General features: G+C 43.6%; 1 long non-coding RNA gene across 2 annotated transcripts in view; it reads left to right on the forward strand.

Annotated features, from left to right (window-relative positions):
- LOC309377835 overlaps nucleotides 1-17647 on the forward strand; it is a 51977-nt gene extending 34330 nt beyond the window's left edge. The window contains exons 3-6 of one of the 2 annotated variants that reach the window (XR_014171709.1): nucleotides 11811-11911; nucleotides 13024-13073; nucleotides 15863-15938; nucleotides 17515-17647. This is a non-coding gene — a long non-coding RNA (uncharacterized lncRNA). The remainder of the gene's footprint in view (nucleotides 1-11810; nucleotides 11912-13023; nucleotides 13074-15862; nucleotides 15939-17514) is intronic. The other variant, XR_014171710.1, reaches the window with a different exon arrangement.
- The last annotated feature ends 168 nt before the right edge of the window (nucleotides 17648-17815 follow it).

Consider the following 17815-nt stretch of genomic DNA (forward strand, 5'->3'; position numbering starts at 1 on the left):
CAGGCGCTGCTACTGGTTTGGTGCTCATTCAGAGAGGACATCTCTTCCTCCATTGCCTGTTTCCAGCGCTCTGCCTCCTCTTTTGGTAACTTTAACACCTCCTGAAAACTCTTGGGTTCTGCAATCACACTAAAAACATTTGCAGTATCAGGAGAAAAACGCACTGGAGGCACTCCTTTGTTTTGTCTTTTAGATCTTCTGGGAGAAAATTTTTCTTCTGACCCACTTTCCTCTTCAGAACTACGACCTCTCTTTTGTTGCTTAGCAACTGGTCTCTGGCTAACTCCACTTTCTTGAGAGCTCTTATCTGAACTTTCCTCCCCCTCAGACTCTGACTCCCTGTGTCTACCTTCAGAGTCATGAAGCTCCTGGGAAGGTTCAAACCAAACCTCAGTATTCGCATGTAGTCTCTCCCAGCCACTATGTTCACAAAAACTGGCATTCCTGGAGATCACAATGCCATTTGTCCCTTCAGCAAAACGGAAACCTTTTCCCAGCTCCTGGTAACCCACAAACACTAACTGTTTGGTCTTAGGATCTCCCTTCTTTCTCATTTGTTTTGGAATTAATACCCAGGCTTTTGATCCAAACACATGCAAATGGTCAATTTTGGGTTTTTTCTGAAACAATTTAAAGTACGGAGTTGTACCTATTGTTTGATGAAAGAGCCTATTTTGGAGATAACACGCGGTGAGCATGCTCTCCCCCCAATAAGACATGGGCAAATCAGCATCATCAAGCATGGCAAACATCATATTTTGTAAAGATCTGTTTTTTCGCTCTGCAACTCCATTCTCCTCTGGGGAAGAAGCGTTTGTTTTTCTATGCCCAATGCCACGCTTCTGTAACCAATCTCTAAAAGCATTTGACATAAATTCGCCACCTCTGTCCGTCTGAATCCTTTTAAGTTTAGTGGACAGAAATCTTTCCACAGATGCCACCCAGCCTTTAAACTTAGTGAACACGTCACCCTTGTTCTTCATGGGAAAAACCCAAGAATAACGTGTGGCGTCATCCACAATTGTTAGTGAAAAACGCGATCCACCCCTGCTTACAGCAAATGGACCAATTACGTCCATGTGAACCAGCTGTAGCGGTGACTCACTAACTCTGTCACTTCTGGGGTAAGAGACTCTGTGGGTTTTAACCTTTTTACACACATTACAATCAAGGTACTTGTTACAACTCTTTAAATTACCCCCATCAGCCAATTCAGACATTTTTAGTACACTTTTCCAGCCAGCATGCCCCAATTTCCTATGCAATAAGTGCACACAGTTGTCATGTATAGCTTTGTTGTTCACTGCAGGCTGAGATTTACTGACTACTGCTGCAGCTTGAGATCCTGCTTTAAGCCAAAACAAGCCTCCCTCTGACTTAGCAGTGCCTAAAATCTCACCAGCCTTCTTAATGATGCAACTGTCTCCTTCAAAATACACTTTAAACCCAGCTTTTAGCAAACAATCTACAGACATCAGATTGCTCCTTAATGAAGGCACACACAGTACATTTTGCAGACATTCACGAAGACAAGGAACAAAAACTGCACCGCCTGAAATCACTTCGGAAGTACTTCCGTCTGCTAGAGCCACCTGGCTGCGCTGTGCTGAGTTCTTGGAAACAAACAAGTCATCTGAGTTTACGATGTGGCGAGATGCTCCCGAATCGACCACCCAGACCGCTTGTTTCTCATCAGCAATCTTGACCTCGCCGGTCACCAACTGAGCCGACTGTTTTCGTTTGAAGAATTTCTTTTTCCACTGCTGCTGCTGATCTCGTCTCTGCTCCTGCACCGGCAACTGAGACTTGACCAACTCCGGACATTGTCGTTTTAGATGCGCTGAAGACCCACATCGGAAACAACGCCTAACAGCAAACGCTGACTCATCGCCGGTACGCTGCTTTTGCTTCACCTCTGGCACGGCATGAGAACTCCTTCCAAACCGCCCGCCTGTAGAAGCCTCTGCAGCAACCGACCTTTCTTGCCTCTTCTGCCATTCTTCAATCAAACGCCCAGTAACGTAACTGACGGATAAATCACTCTCTTGTATGCCTTCTAGAGACAAAACTAAATTTTCCAGCTTTCCGGGAGAGAGCTCAAAATAATAGCCACCTTCTCCTGCTGGTCTAATGCACAGTCTCTTTCCTGTAGCGCTGCAAACTTTAACTGTAAACTGTGTAGGTGTTCCTGCATTGTAACCCCAGGCTGTAACATTGCCTTGTACAATGCCTTGCGAATGAACAGCTTAGAGACCGCTGTCTCACGCACATGGAGTTCTTTAAGTGCTTGCCACACACCTCTAGCTGTCTTGATTCCCCTCACATACGGCAACTGGGAATCTTCCAGCCCCAAGACAATTGTGGCCCTTGCCCTTTGGTCTTTATCGAGGTCTTCATCATCAGGCTTTGCAGGAAACTTACTCACCACTTGCCAGAGACGATCCCTCTGCAGCACTGCCTGCATGCGTTCCGACCACAGCAAGTAATTGGAGTCATTCAGACGCTCAAAAGCCATCTGAACTGGTTGTGAGGCCATCTTGAGAGCGATGTCCCTGGAACCCGGAACCAGCTACTCACGACCACCGAGAGAGAGAACAAGAACCACAGCACCCAGCACTCACACGCTGCAGCTGTTGTCCTTCTGTCCGCTGCGTCACCAGCTCACCACGGTCAGGAACCAGCCAGGAACAACAACTTCTGGAACTACTGGAACCAACGCCGTTGATGCTGACACCACCACAACTCAGGCTGGCAGCACAATACCCATAACCTCTTGGAACTTTGAAGTGTCAGGCATAGCCCTATTGGCTTTAGCCCAAACGTAGCAGAGTTTTCCTGCACAGCGAAGAAGCTAGTTGCGGCAGTAATGACTAGTCAGCTAGACTCAGAATAACTATTTACAGGATTTATTAAAAAGGAGAAAATAAAACCAGCAGAGTTTCTGCATACAAATAAAAGCAAAATAAATCCTCTCTTTCTCTCTCTCTCAAAACCATACACAGCACTTCTACTCCTAACACACCTCACCTCAAACTGAGCTAGCAATCCCTAGTTAAGAGTTGAATGCTGGTCGTTAACCAATCAGGGTAAGCAGTTTCTAGGTCAAGCTGACCTGGGCTTTCTGCCAAGAGTAAATTGACACTGCCTTGAGTTAATTGTTTGAAGCCAGAATCTGCAAGTTTCCCATGAGAATCAATTAACAGAAACTGAACATTATCAAGGGTGCAGGCAAACACAGCTCAGAGTGAAGTGCCTGGGGAACTCATGAGAAACAGCCAGGGGGTTGGCACCACTGTCCTGCACAATTCCCCAGAATGTCCTACCCAAGGCAGCTGCCTCACTTATGCCTAATAAGTGTGCAGAAGCTTTGGCCCTCCAGATGTTACTGGGCTCTATCTCCCATCATCCCTGGCTATTGGTCATGCTTACTGGGGCTGATGGTAGTTGTAGTTCCACAACATCTGGAGGACCAAAGGTTCTCTACACCAACCTTAATGGTAGAGCCATTCCTATTCAGTCTTGTTCGCCCTACCTCATACTTTGGGGAAGCTGTTGGCCTTTTAATTTTTCAAGGTGCCATATACACATCTGTGCATGTATCCATCCATTCATTTCCTTACTAAGTAAAAAAGGAAAAGAGAATTATTCTTAAAGAGGGATAAAAATTCTAGGGCTAACCTGGAATGGCTCATCTCATACCTGTCAACTGCCCCAGAACAAAAAAAACAGGACATCTTGGTATTCCCCTCAAGAGCACAGTGGCCATTTTGGACATCTTGCTCTAGCACAATTTTGGGCCAAGATTTCACCCTGAAAAAAGTGTGTTTTGTTCAATGCCCCCCAAAAGCACTTTTTCAGCTCTACAATGTCACTCATGTTGCATGACTCATGCAGGATTTTGAACACCAGGAATATGGTGTCCCAGGTTTGGGCCATGTCAACTGCTTGGGTCAGAGCCACAGAAATAGCCATGCTGGCAGCATGAGAAATTAGGGGAACTTGCTTTGGGGGGGGGATCATATTAGGCAAAATTGCATACAAAAATGTGTGCATTTGGGACTTCCGGGTCGGCGCCATCGCCGAATGGCGGGCTCCCTCCGAGCTCCGGAGGGAGCCTGCTCGGCAGGGGCTGGGTCCTACCGCACCGGCGATGCGGGGACCCTCAAAAACCACGGCCAGAGTGAGGCCGTGGACATGGAGACTCGGCTGGCACCGTTAGCGCCCTCCCGGCTCGTGAAGGAGCCTTTTTAAAGGCTACGGATCGGGCGCCGGGGAGAAGCGTGGTGCTTTGAGTTCTCTGCTATCCCTGCCGAGCGAAGCCGCATGCCATCCGGCGGAGAGCGCTGACTTCTTCTATTGAAAATTCGGACCTAAAAGAAGAACCCGTGAGTAATTGGACTATGGATTAAAAAAGAGGGATAAATTTTTAAAATCTGGAGCGAACGGGGGAGGTGGAAAAAAGGAAGTCAGCCTACCCCTTAATTGTAGAAGAGCCAAAACAAAGGACTTAACGACTAAGATCGAGCGTATCTCTATCTTCATGAACTAGCAACTTCGCGAGGGAAAATTATAAGACTGTGCTGGAGGAGAAAAGTGGAATTTGTATTAAAAAAACAACCCCCCCCCCCGGAATCCCTGGAGTGATCCGCGAAACTACCTGGGGAAGAGCATCGGGAGTTTTGACAGCTGTCAAAGGCTGTCAAAACGGAAGAATAAAGCAGGGACTTTGCTTTGAGGACTTTGCCAGTTACATTTGTTTTAAATTGTATACAAATTGTTTCAAATAAGGATTTACAAACTATTTGGACTAATGGATTCGATCTGGAAGGGAACATAGTTACTGCGATCCACCTAGAGGAGCTGAGCGACATTGCATGTGTTTTTCTCAGGAAACCTGAACAGTTGTAACTTTTAATCTCTTGGGAACTGCAGAAATGGAACATTGTTTTGTCTACAGAGGGCTACAAACTACAGGAAACAATGGATTCTTTAGTTGGAAAACGAAAGGGACATGACATAATGTTTTGCTTCTGAATAACAAGCCTCTGCAGAAAATAAGAAGGTCATGGAAAAAGAACATTTTTGCGGGAAAACAGGGAAACAGAAGGAGGAGAGAGAATGACAAGAATATGGAAACATCATGAACTGGACAGAATTGGGAACATTTGGGACATCCAGATTTGACAAGCTTATGGAAATTAAATGGGAGTTTTTTACTCCTGGATATAAAAATCTGGATAGAAAAAATGGGCCCCTTTTTGAGACAGACTCCTTCCAAGATTGGACATTTGTAATTAAATATGACTGGCAAACTACTAGAGGGACATGGATTAAGTGGGTAGGAACTTCAGGAAGACATTAGGATGAAGGGATAGAAGGAACACAACAGAGAAAGGGGGGAGGGAAATTTGGAATCCAAAGGTTGTAAAATTATTTTTTTATTTTTATATCTTTTTTTTCTTTTTTTATAAAATTTTGAAAGGGGGAACTCGTGGAAGGGAAAAAATCGATCTTAGGGGATGGGAATTTGGAAAAATTGGGTTATTGATGTTAAGTGAGTCATGGGATAAAAATTTGTTGAATTTAATTGCTTATTCGGAAGATTTGGAACGCAATTGGGGGCGGGAAGGGGAAGTCCTAGCTTTGGTTTTGGAAGAAAGTGTATGAATTGGATCTAATTTGTTTTTAATTTGGAAAATCTTAATAAAAATTATATTAAAAAAAACAAAAATGTGTGCATTTGAAGAAATTCACACTGAAATGCTAAATAATTTTCATGACAATTATATATATATAGTAAAAGGTAAAGGTACCCCCGCCCGTATGGGCCAGTCGTGTCTGACTCTAGGGTTGCGTGCTCATCTCACTCAAGAGGCCATGAGCCGGCGCCGTCCGAAGACATTTCCGGGTCACGTGGCCAGCGTGACGAAGCTGCAGCTGGCGAGCCAGCACTAGCGCAGCACACGGAAACACCGTTTCCAGGCATCAGTTCCAACATTTCTAGGCATCAGTTCTGCACATTCCCACACCAGTTTGTGAGATATATATATATCTCACAAACTGGTCTGGGAATGTGCAGAACTGATGACTGGAAATGTGAGAAACAGAAACAAAGCAAATTTGACAGATTTGTCCCTCCCTACTCTGGACACTGCCTTGTCACGAGATAGATGGAACATGGTTGTATTAGGATGGTTGAGGAGACACCCACTCACCTAGGTTGAAAAAACACCATCTGAACATTCAGACAGCATGTGAAGGGCACTCTACACATATGAGGAACTGTTCCACTTGGAGGGAGGGGGACACTGCAAAGGGCTAGTGTTTCCGATGAGTAGGATCCTTGTTTGAGATGCACACAGTTTTAACAGTTTTAATTTTCTATATACAATAGTTTTAATTTTCAGTTTTAATTTTCTATATACAATAAAATTCTACAGCTCACACTGTGCTCAGCATAGATTTACAAAATAATTTCTTAAAATATTTTTTATTCATGATGTTCTTGAATTACAAAAGAGGGTGCAATGTCTCTTTCCTCTTCTCTCCCCTCTCCCCCCCCCCAATCATAGGGGTCTTAATTTGAAGTTGTAAATCCAGATTCTGATGTTCAAACAAATTGATCTATAGGTATGGGTGGTTTTGCATCCTAGGTATATATGTGACTTCAAATGCCAATGCAAATGGCCCCATTACTTTTGTATTAATAACTGCCCCCCCTTTCTCCCTCACTTGGCACAGCTGAATGTCTGTAGTTAGATGGCTTCTTTCCAGAGAGCAATGAGTGGGGTCAGATCAGCAACTAACTTTTATTCACGAACATACCGGCTGACTGATGGAAATTTCTAACAGTCTTAAGACTTTAAGCTCTTGGTACGAGGGTTTACATCAGACCCTTCATGGAAGGGGAAAGCTAGCTAATCCTTGAACTGCTAAAACTTCCCACAAGAAAAGACAAACCACCACAGGATGGAGTTTGTGTATTGGATTTATTATACTCAATTTATTTATGAAGGATAATAGACTTTGATATGTTAGATCTCAAGGACCATCGTCAGGGGTGGGAACTCCAGAATCAGTGATCTTTGGTTGGTACTCAGTGGATTGCCTCCAACTAAGTCTTACTCAGAGTAGACCCACTGACATTAACTACTGACCACTGACATTAAAGTTAGTTGTCTATTGATTTCAATAGGTCTACTCTAAGTAGGAGGACCATTGGCTACAGCTCATTGTATCTACTGTAAGTGCGAGTTGCTGGCTGGTGTCGTTGCCCCTTATGCAGTTGGCATTTTTGTTTTCTTACCCCCTTTTCCAAAACAGTGTATATATTTAAAAAGAAGAAAAGAAAAAGAGCAAGAAAAGAATGCTGAATTATTTGATGTTTTCTTTGAGCAAAACAGACTTCCTCTTTAGAGCAAAGAGGCTTCAGTTCAAGGTATTCAGTCGTTACTGTCAAATTCACCATTTTAAATTTTTTTGGCACATGTTGGGTTGTTGTTGTTTTTGGTAGACTGGTTGGCTAGTTGTTTCTTAGAGCAATTCTAACTCTAGCCTGGGGTAGAGCTGAGCTCTGGAGCCACTGGCTCATCCAAAGCCCAGCTGGCTCCTAAGGAGAACAGAAGCAAGGGTGGCACTGACACTCCTCTCTCTCTCTCTCTCTCTCTCTCTCTCTCTCTCTCTCTCTCTCTCTCTCTCTCTCTCTCTCTCTCTCTCTGTGCAACACCAGCAAATCAGGCACTCCTTTTGCATCCAGATTCAGTCAGCAGGCTCCAAAGCATGCCATTCCTTTGGAACAGAAGCTTTCAAGCTGCTGAACAGGATATATTGATTTTATCCAATAATGCATGAGATTTGAAAGCTTGCTGTGGGCAGGGAAGTTGCGGCTGCTTCTTTCAAGCATTGCTCTTTAAATGGAGAAGTCAAACGAGCAGTAAGCCCAACTCAGAGCACTTGAAATGACTCCCAGCATTTCTATTCATCCATACAATAATCTCTTGAAGTCTAGGGGTTTCCAAGCAACCTTGACAACGCCAGTGCATGTCTGCATGAAGCCTCTCTGCCATTGTGCTTAACTTGGCTTTCTTTCCCCCTCTTTAATTACGAATGGGAGAAGCGTCCGGCAGGAGTGTTCAAACATGTCCTTGTTAAAATAGTCAATAAAGGGCGCTGAGATTTGCGGCACACCATATATACCATTACTCAAGAATATACATTATAGGGTACAATTTTTCGCTACAAGGCACAGCCTTCTCTTTACCACAAAATGATACCTTAACGTAAAGGTTAATTGGAAGGTCTGAAATACAGATCTAATCGATAATTGGACAGGCTGCCCAGACATTTGTCATTGTTAACAAATACACACAGAATAATTACACTTTAAAATTCTGTGGTGCTCTATTCTTTGTCATTTCCCTGTGCAAAAATAACCTCCAAAGTGTAAAAAAACAAAACACAATACCACTTGGAAAATCCCCTATTTGTCATCATATGGGGTTTAAGATACAATTGTATATAATCTTTCGTAGGCTGGAAAATTCAAAGTCTTCACAGGAAGGTTGACTTCATAGAACCATCTAATTTGTGACACCTTAATTCTCATTGAATAGATTCCCCCCCTGTAAGTCTTAGGGGGTAAAAAATATTGCCCCCCCCTTCCTCAAAGCTTTTTGTTTGTTCGTTTTCACTCAGACTAGGCCTCATTTACTGCCGGATTTGCGCTGGATCCTTCTGGAGTACCTCAGAGTTGTTAAGCGACAATCTAAAAGCCGATTTAGGATTAGGATAGCTTAACCAGGTGAACTGGGGGCTTCGCTTTGATTGGGTAGGAAAGCTAGCGCTGTGCTTGGTAGTCCATCTTGTGATACCGAAAGGCTTTATCAACATCCTGAGAGGAGTGCATTCAGAATAGGTGGCAATGAGAATCTCACTAATCAGCGAAGGATTATCTGGGGCTCAGAGCTATACTGCTTCTAATTCCTTCTTCATGACGCTGTTCATGCACTGCAAAATGATCTAGTGCAACACCATCAGTATAAATATTAGATGAGCCTCTTCAGTCTCTTAATTAGCACTTTCCGAGGGAACTGGGTGTTGAGCAGTCAGAAGTAATCAGTTGTGAAATAATACAGGTTGGGTGGGGGGAGAGGACGGAAAGCCAAAATTACAGCAGGATTTAAAACAGGATTTACGGTCCTCAACACAGGGTTGCGCACTGTACTTTTCTCATCTGCTCTTTCCTATTTCTGAAGTTAAGTCCGCTCAAGGCTTGGTCTCATAGCCTCACGTTAAACCGCACAGGTTTGTCAAAGGCGCTGCGATCAAATCGACATGTTAGTTTTGGGGCTTCTGTAAATGTTTCCTGCTCATCCTGGAGTGAACGCTCCTGTGGGAAACAGGGAAACGTTAGGCGAGTAAAATGTCGGATTCTGGCTGCATAACCTTCCAGGATTTTTAGCATACATTTTGTTAAGTTGTGGGTGAACATATCAGACGACACAGCGATTCTTCAACAGCTCTTTTTTATTCACAGGCCAGGACAGAACTGAACTGAAGGGTTCAGTCAGCCTTCTTATATAGAGCTCCAGTACAATGTAACTGTAACAATTTTCTAAAACTATCCAATCACTTGACGTCACTTTTGATCCCTTATTTGCATAACTATCTACAGTATCCCCCTGCTGGCCCAGGGTGAGAACTTCAGTACATAACACATTTCCTAACAGGAGGAACTTAAGCACCAGGAAGAACTTTCTGACTGTAAGAGCCATTTGACAGTGGAATGGATTCCCTCAGGAGGTGGTGGACTCTCCTTCCTTGGAGGTTTTTAAGCAGAGGATGGGTAGCCATCTGTTACGGATGCTTTGGTTGAGAATGCTGCATTGCAGGGGGTGGGACTAAATGACCCTCGTGGTCCCTTCCAGCTCTACAGTTCCATGATTCTGTTGTGCAAGACTGTGGAATAATGTAAAACATTCTCCATAGTGTTTTAACATTCAATCCCTTTTCACAGGGAACTCTAGGAATTCATAGAATCATAGAATCTTGAGTTGGAAGGGACCAAAGGGTCATCTAGTCCAACCCCCTGCAATGCTGAATTGTAGCTCCGGGAGGGGCCCTCACCACCGTGAACAAACTACAGCTCCCAGAATTCTTGGTGAGAAGCCATGACCGTTTAAAGTGACATCATAGTGTTTTAAATGAATGGTGTCAATGTGGCCCCAGTGAAAAATGTGGCCCCAGTGAAAAATGTCCTTAGAATATTATTATTTTCAATCCCATTTTGCCCTTCACGTATTTAAATACAATGTAAAACCACTCTTCTATAGAGCTCCAAGAGAAGTGTATACAAAATTAACATTGTGACCCACACAGAGTTGTATTTGAATTGTCAGCACTGTTGTTTCTATTGCTCAGGAAAACAAGTATCTTCTTCACCAACGTGTTTCACTGCACACATTGTCAAAATGACAGAACAAGATAGCTTTAATTAGTTAACATCCAATTAGGTCCAGTATCTGGAAGACCACCAACAGGGTGGAACCACTCTTGCTTTCTCTGTTGTTTTAGATCTTACAGCCCCTCCTGCTCTCACCTTTCATGCCTCTTTGAACATGATGCTGACATACAATCATGCCTACAAACAACTGAATGCTGAAACTACTTCTCCCATCAAATTAGAGCATGTCTGCGTTTGACCTTCCTCTCCTCATTTTGCCATTCTAGAATAAAACGATCCAGACTGTAAAAGCTGGTTTCAGAATAGATCGCCACACATTTTATTTCCTGAAGCACATGCTAGTAAGGTGCTGCTTTTTTCGCTCTATAAGATGCACCAGGCCATAAGACGCACCTAGTTTTTGGAGGAGGAAAACAATAAAAAAAATATTCTGAATCTCAGAAGCCAGAACAACAAGAGGGATCGCTGTGCAGAGAAAGCAGCAATCCCTCTTGCTGTTCTGGCTTCTGGGATAGCTGCGCAGCCTGCATTCACTCCAAAAGACGCACACACATTTCCCCTTACTTTTTAGGAGGGAAAAGTGAGTCTTATAGAGCAAAAAATACGGTCATTTAGGGACTAGAGTACAAGTGATTCTGACTTAGTGTATTTCCACATTTTCAACTCAGAGTGACTTGAAGTCTGTTTTTCCAGCTGTTCTTCAAAATGCCAGTGGTGGACCTTGGGCTTTCAAATTTCAGTGGCACCCTGCTCAATGCCAAAATTCCTTCCTTCCCCACCTCTCACCTTCTGTTCTCCATCACTGTTGTGGTGCCCCCTGTAGCGCCCTCCCAGCTCAGCTCCGAATGCAGGTAAACCAGTCACGCTCCCCTAAATCTGTGCCTGAAAACGCTTTCTACCTGAGATGTTAACATCACCAAAGGTCCCATATTGCTGATCAGGATATGATTTGTTTCAATATGTGCTCACACCGAGGAATGTTTAGGGGAGGTACTGTTTTTACCCCATCCGTAGTTGACACGCGTTTGTACCATCAGTCTCATCTGCACACCCTCAAAGTTTTGACAGTAAGAGCGGATGTGGCATTGCTGAGAAATACTAGTGGGTGTCAAGTGCATATCTGAGCATGCGCATTCTGACCACTCTGGATGTCTGCACTCTGAAGATGCTATTTTGAATTGGGTCCTGTTCACTCCCATGATGATATCACTACTGCAAGACCACCCACGGCAGCAGAGGTGGCTTTGGCAAAGGTGTTCAGACTTGTATTGGCTTGGGGATTCCAATTGCTGTGAAGCCGCTTTGAGAAGAAGAAGAAAATCCTTCAAATGTTTTTGTTTTTCTTCAGAAAGAAACAGGATGACCATGCAGAACATCATATGATGTGAACATCATGGGATCACAGATTTGAAATACAGCACTGGAAAACGTGATAAGTGTACATTAAATGTAAGTGTAAACATACTATTATATTCCAGTTCCCAAATTTACTTAGTAAACAGAAGTTTCCATTTCTTTCAATGGTATTTACTTCTAAATAGTTTCCACAATGCATAGGTCTACATTCCCATGAAGTCCCCAGCACACAGGCCTCTAACTATGGAATAGACATTCCCCACTATTTTAGCTTAAAGGGACACGGGTGGCGCTGTGGTCTAAACCACAGAGCCTAGGGCTTGCCAATCAGAAGGTTGGCAGTTCGAATCCCTGTGACGGGGTGAGCTCCTGTTGTTCAGTCCCAGCTCCTGCCAACCTAGCAGTTCAAAAGCACGTCAAGTGCAAGTAGATAAATAAGTACCACTCCAGCAAGAAGGTAAACAGCATTTCCGTGTGCTGCTCTGGTTCGCCAGAAGCAGCTTAGTCATGCTGACCACACAGAAGCTGTCTGTGGATAAACGCCAGCTCCCTTAGCCTATAGAACGAGATGAGCATGCAACTCCAGAGTCATCCACAACCGGACCTAACAGTCCTGGGTACCTTTATCTTTACCTTTTACTATTTTACCACTGGGTTCAGATCCAGATAATAAATGCAAGGCTGTATACTTTTGTTTCTGTTTTTAAATCTAAGCTATTGTGTTGTTATACTTGTGTCTTTGTTGTTTGTAAGTAAGTACTTTCACTCTAGAAAGGCAGGGTAGTAATTATTATGATAGCAGATAATAAATAAAGCTGTAAGCCTAACCATGCCTACTCAGAAGTAAGTCTCATTGAACTCTATGACGTTTTAAGTGAAGGTAGGACTGTAGTCTTTCCATCTCTAGCTAATACTTCCAAAACAATGCACATGTGTTGGTTTTATCAATTTAAACAAATTTTGGAGGAACAAAATGAGGAAAAGGCAATTATAAGTTATTGTATAAATGTGCACTATTTAATCTTAGAGTATGACTGGAAAATTGAATTTAAAATTGTGATGTCATTTGTTCTCTTGCTGCCTGTATGAAAAGCCTTTGCTCATTCAAGTGGGCTTGCCATGCTTTCATGGGGGGGGGGGAGAGAGAAAGGGAAGAAAGCAAATAGTTTAGAAGTCATATGTCTCATATCTAGTGCTACTTTCAGACCCAGAAAGGGGACGGCGTTTAATCTCACCACCCTCAACATATTTCCAGGTAGGCTTCAGATACCACGTCGGATGGGCTTCCATTTCTATCACTCCCTTAATGATGAATGAAATTCTCCATCTAAACAAATAAGCACTTCAGAGACTTCCCCTTGACAGGGCTGTTAATCCTAAGAGTCTGTCTTATCGCTGTACGATTCAAGGGTTGAAGATGTACAGTATCCCCGCACCGCCTGGCTCTTACACAGCTATGCATAAATGCTGACACATATAACAAGCAAACTTCTGTTCGGGTGGGTGCTTCTGTTCCACTGCTTGCATAGGCACAAACACTTTTTATCAGCCTCACAGAGCTGTGGCCCTCTTCATAATTTGGCCTTGTAGTTTAGACCAATTAGACCTCCTCAAGTATTTTGTTGACTGGTTTTCCTTCAGATAAACTATCTGATTGGCTCTTTGAAGCATTGGCGCTATCCCCTAGAGGTCCCATGCAGTGATGGAGGGCGAAATTCATTCACATTTTCATGTGAGCTTACTGAATTCACACTTCCTGAACCAAACCACAGCTAGCCTTCAATATCTGAAGCAAAAATTTACATGTCTCCAAGTTTTGCAATGCAGTTATCCACCCAAAGAACATCTAGGAAATGTAAATGTGAGTGGACAATGCATACAGATGTGCATACTTTAGTGAAAATAATGTACAAAAAAGCATTCTACTACAGGAAACTTGCTTGCAAAAATCCAGTGAAGATGAATGTTGCAAAATTGGAATATTCAGGACAAATAAAAGATTGCTTCAAACCCCAGAGGCTGTGGCACAACCCAACTTAGGGCCTTTCCCCCAGTCCAAATTAGCAAATAAGTACAACACTGGAAGCAGAAGCAAAACCTTTTACCTCCAATAATGTTCTTCTACCGTCATTGTCATCTACAGCAAAACTAACCCCATCATTTGCCACTGTCTTTATGTCGGATTAGTGTATCATGCTGTAAGTACTCAATGGAACTAGCAGGAATGCAGCACTCTAAATTATGTTGTCTGGGGTGGCCCAATCTAACATTGTTAATAGACAAGGCAGCCTGTCAGATGACTCCTGTGCCAAACTTCTGATGAAAATCACAGAGCACTACTAAATATTGGGGAACAAAAGGGCATATTTTCTGGTTTTGTTTTTCATCCCACGTCTATGGAGGGCATATGCAATATGAGCTACTGTTTGAAAAACAGAACATCATGTGTTCCCAGTTTATAAATTATAAAATATTCAAAAGCACAAGCTCACTCCTAGGAATTGGTTACACTCCACGGTATCAGGAGCTGTTTTGTACTCTTTTATCTCTTCTGTGGGATGCCTCCTCCTCCTTCTCCTATCCAGGCTGCTCTTAACAGCATTACTGCAAAGAAAATAGATATTTGCATGCCCCGAGATCTGGAAAGATTTGGAAGAAAATAACATTGCCCCCCAAAAAGAATAAATAAGGAATGTGATTTGGATTGATCCATTCATTACTTTCAATCTTGTTCATCATCAAGATGCTTATCACAGATCACTATCCTTATTAAGGTGTCTTTGCAATTATACTATAGTCACTTTTATTCCAGGCTCTCAAAGCTTTTCTCAAATGTTGATTAAGCCTGGCAACTATTGTCAATAACAACAGCAACAACAGCAACCTTCTTTGGCACTGGTGGAGATATAGAAATGAATATGGTGGCTTGGTTCAGGGACGGCTAAGAGGTGACTGCATCCTTCTTTGGTTGCCAGTTTGTCTGCCCCATATCCCTCACCCTCTCTTTCCTTACCCTTTGTTACACCATGGAAGGAGCAGCTTCCTACCTGACAGGCATCCTCCCCAGCAAGAAATACAAGCTGGTCTATCCTGTCCCACCAGAAGGAGTGTCTGCCAGGTGAAAAACAATGAATGGCCACCAACTTGGATGGCTTTGAATGAGGATTAGGCAGATACCAATGGCCACTATATCCTAACTCACTGGATCCTAACTTGCTCATCCCTGCAGAACTTGGGTTCAGATTGCTCCCAAAGTGAGAAGCAGTGCCTTATATGTGTGTGCTGCTCTTAGACCAGCCTGCCTGCCCCCAAGCCTAGAGAAGTAGTTCTGGATGATCTGAAGTAGTATGCAAAGTACTGCTGCTTCTTTGACAAGCAGTCATTCTTCATGCTGGGGAATGGGATACAGCATTTTTCAATACAATACTCCCATTTCCTATCAGAAGAGATATTCTGCAGTCCGCTCTGTTCTTCAGCCTGGGGAGGGCCCACTGTGTTCAGCCAAACTGTTTCATGGAGGAATTATGCCATTGCCCAGAGTTCTAGTTTGCCTAAATAGGCTGAAGAAGTCGGCTTCATTCCAGACTTCTGTATAGTGCTTTCTTCCGCCATTGTCAACACCAGTGAAGGGCACTGCTTCCAACATTGAGGCAGATGTGTTTCGGTACAAAAACAGCACCTACAATCTAAAGTATTTTGTTTGCAATGTCGTATCTCAGCTGACTTTATAGCCCCTTATCACCTCGTTAAGCAAAGAGCTGAGTATTTGCTATATCCACAAAGCAGAATTTTCAAATCCATTGATCAAAATGAACCGCAAATGTTTCTGAAAGGGCTTTATGCCAATACAAATCTACTTTGCTTAGAGTCGTTACCTTGCACTTTCCCAGCACATGCATTTTTCTCAATTGCTCTTCTTTAGTCTATATGCATCTGTTGACTGGGATATTTATCTAAAGGGCACACAATACCATCTTGGGCAGCACTATCATATGTGATGTAACCACTGCACACAGAGACTGATCTTTATGTTTCCCTACGCAGGTTATCTTGGAAGCAGCATCATTTGTTGAATTGCAGCCTGAACTTTGCAATAATTAACGATCTTATTATTTCAGAGGTTAGACTTTTCTGTATTTGAATGTGTTGACCTTTTGTATGGAACTGATCAGGGTAAAATGTAACCCGTGTTAACAACTATTGTATAATCGTACTGTGCTGTGCTGAAAAGCATAGCTTTAATTGAACTCTATCCTAAATCAAACAGGACGCGGGTGGTGCTGTGGGTTAAACCAAAGAGCCTAGGACTTGCCAATTAGAACGTGAGCGGTTTGAATCCCTGCGACGGGGTGAGCTCCTGTTGCTCGGTCCCTGCTCCTGCCAACCTAGCATCAAAGTGCAAGTAGATAAATAGGTACCGCTCTGGTGGGAAGGTAAACGGCATTTCCTTGCGCTGCTCTGGTTTGCCAAAGCGGCTTAGTCATGCTGGCCACATGACCCGGAAGCTGTATGCCGGCTCCCTCGGCCAGTAAAGCAAGATGAGCGCCGCAACCCCAGAGTCAGCCACGACTGGACCTAATGGTCAGGGGTCCCTTTACCTTTACCTAAATCAATCTTTTTAAAAAAGTGAATGGGAGACAGCATAAGAACATAAGAAGAGCCTGTTGGATCAGGCCCATCAAATCCAGCATCCTGTCTCACAGTGGCCAACCAGATGCCTGTGGAAAACCACCAAGCAGGGCCTGAGGACAAGCACACTCTCCCCTCCTGTGGCTTCCAGAAACTCCAAGCATGAAAGCCAAGCATGACCATCACAGCTAGTACCCATGGATAGCCATATCATCCATGAATTTGCCCAGTCCTCTTTTCAAACCCTTCAAGTTGGTGGCCATCACTGCCTCCTGTGGGACTAAGTTCCAAAGTTTGACTATGTGCTGTGTGAAGAAGTACTTTCTTTTGTAAGTCCTGCATCTTCCAACATTCAGCTTCAATGGATGTTAACGAGTTAGTGTCTGCCGGTCAAAATGTCCCAAGGGCAGGGCTTTTTTCAGCTGGAACTTACTGGAACTCAGTTCTGGCACCTCTCACGTGGACGCCATTGCCATTCTAAGAGAACAAGGGAGGTGTGTTCTGGCACCTCTTTTTCTAGAAAAATGGCACTGCCTGACAGGAACTTGAATATATTCCCCTATTACCAGCAGACACAAGTCCCTGGTGCAGAAAGAACCTTCCCATCTCACCTGAGAGACAAATGGACAAGTCCCTCCTTTCAACATGATGAAGAAGGGTTGCCAGTTGGTGATGATAAAAGGAAGCTGCCTTGGACCACTGAGTCATCTAGCTCAGGGTTGTTTGCAGCGCACTGACTGGCTGTGGTTTTCTAGGATTTCAGACAAGGGCTATTCCCAGCTCTAGCTGGAGATGCTAGGGATCAACCATGAGTCCACCTGCGTGCAAAGCATGGGAGAAAGGCCGCTGCACCCCATTGGTTATACATCTCCATCACATCTGTAGCTGCTTTCGAGAATCAAAATGGTAGCTCTGGTTCTCATTGTACGTGGTCAGTGCTGCAGCACCAGCATAGACTGGAACTGTAGGCCCATTACAAAGAATCCCAAGCTGAAATACCCAAGAAAACAAAACGACACCATTTGAAATAAATTAACTTTTCCACCATCTGTATCCATTTCTGCCAGATCCACTGGGGACACAAGCCTGTATCTGCATTGATTGGATGAATTTCAAAGACCTTTTACCTGCTCTCTGTTTGTGCTGCTTCTCATATCTTTATGACATGAAATGAACTACTTGGCGCCACATTGCTGTTATCCATTAACCGTTCCTGTTTTCCTAATCATCTCAGACTCCATCTTTCTCTGTCCTATCTGTTATTGTCTTCTGAAGAGGGATGCAATGTTCCTTTAGCCGGGTCTGGTTTGCATGACATGATTTGTGTATCTGCCTACCAGAGTTTCTTCTGTGGAGCCCTGTATATTA

The sequence above is a fragment of the Podarcis melisellensis genome (assembly GCF_964234715.1).
Source record: "Podarcis melisellensis genome assembly, chromosome: 9".
Classification (NCBI taxonomy): Eukaryota; Metazoa; Chordata; class Lepidosauria; order Squamata; family Lacertidae; genus Podarcis; species Podarcis melisellensis.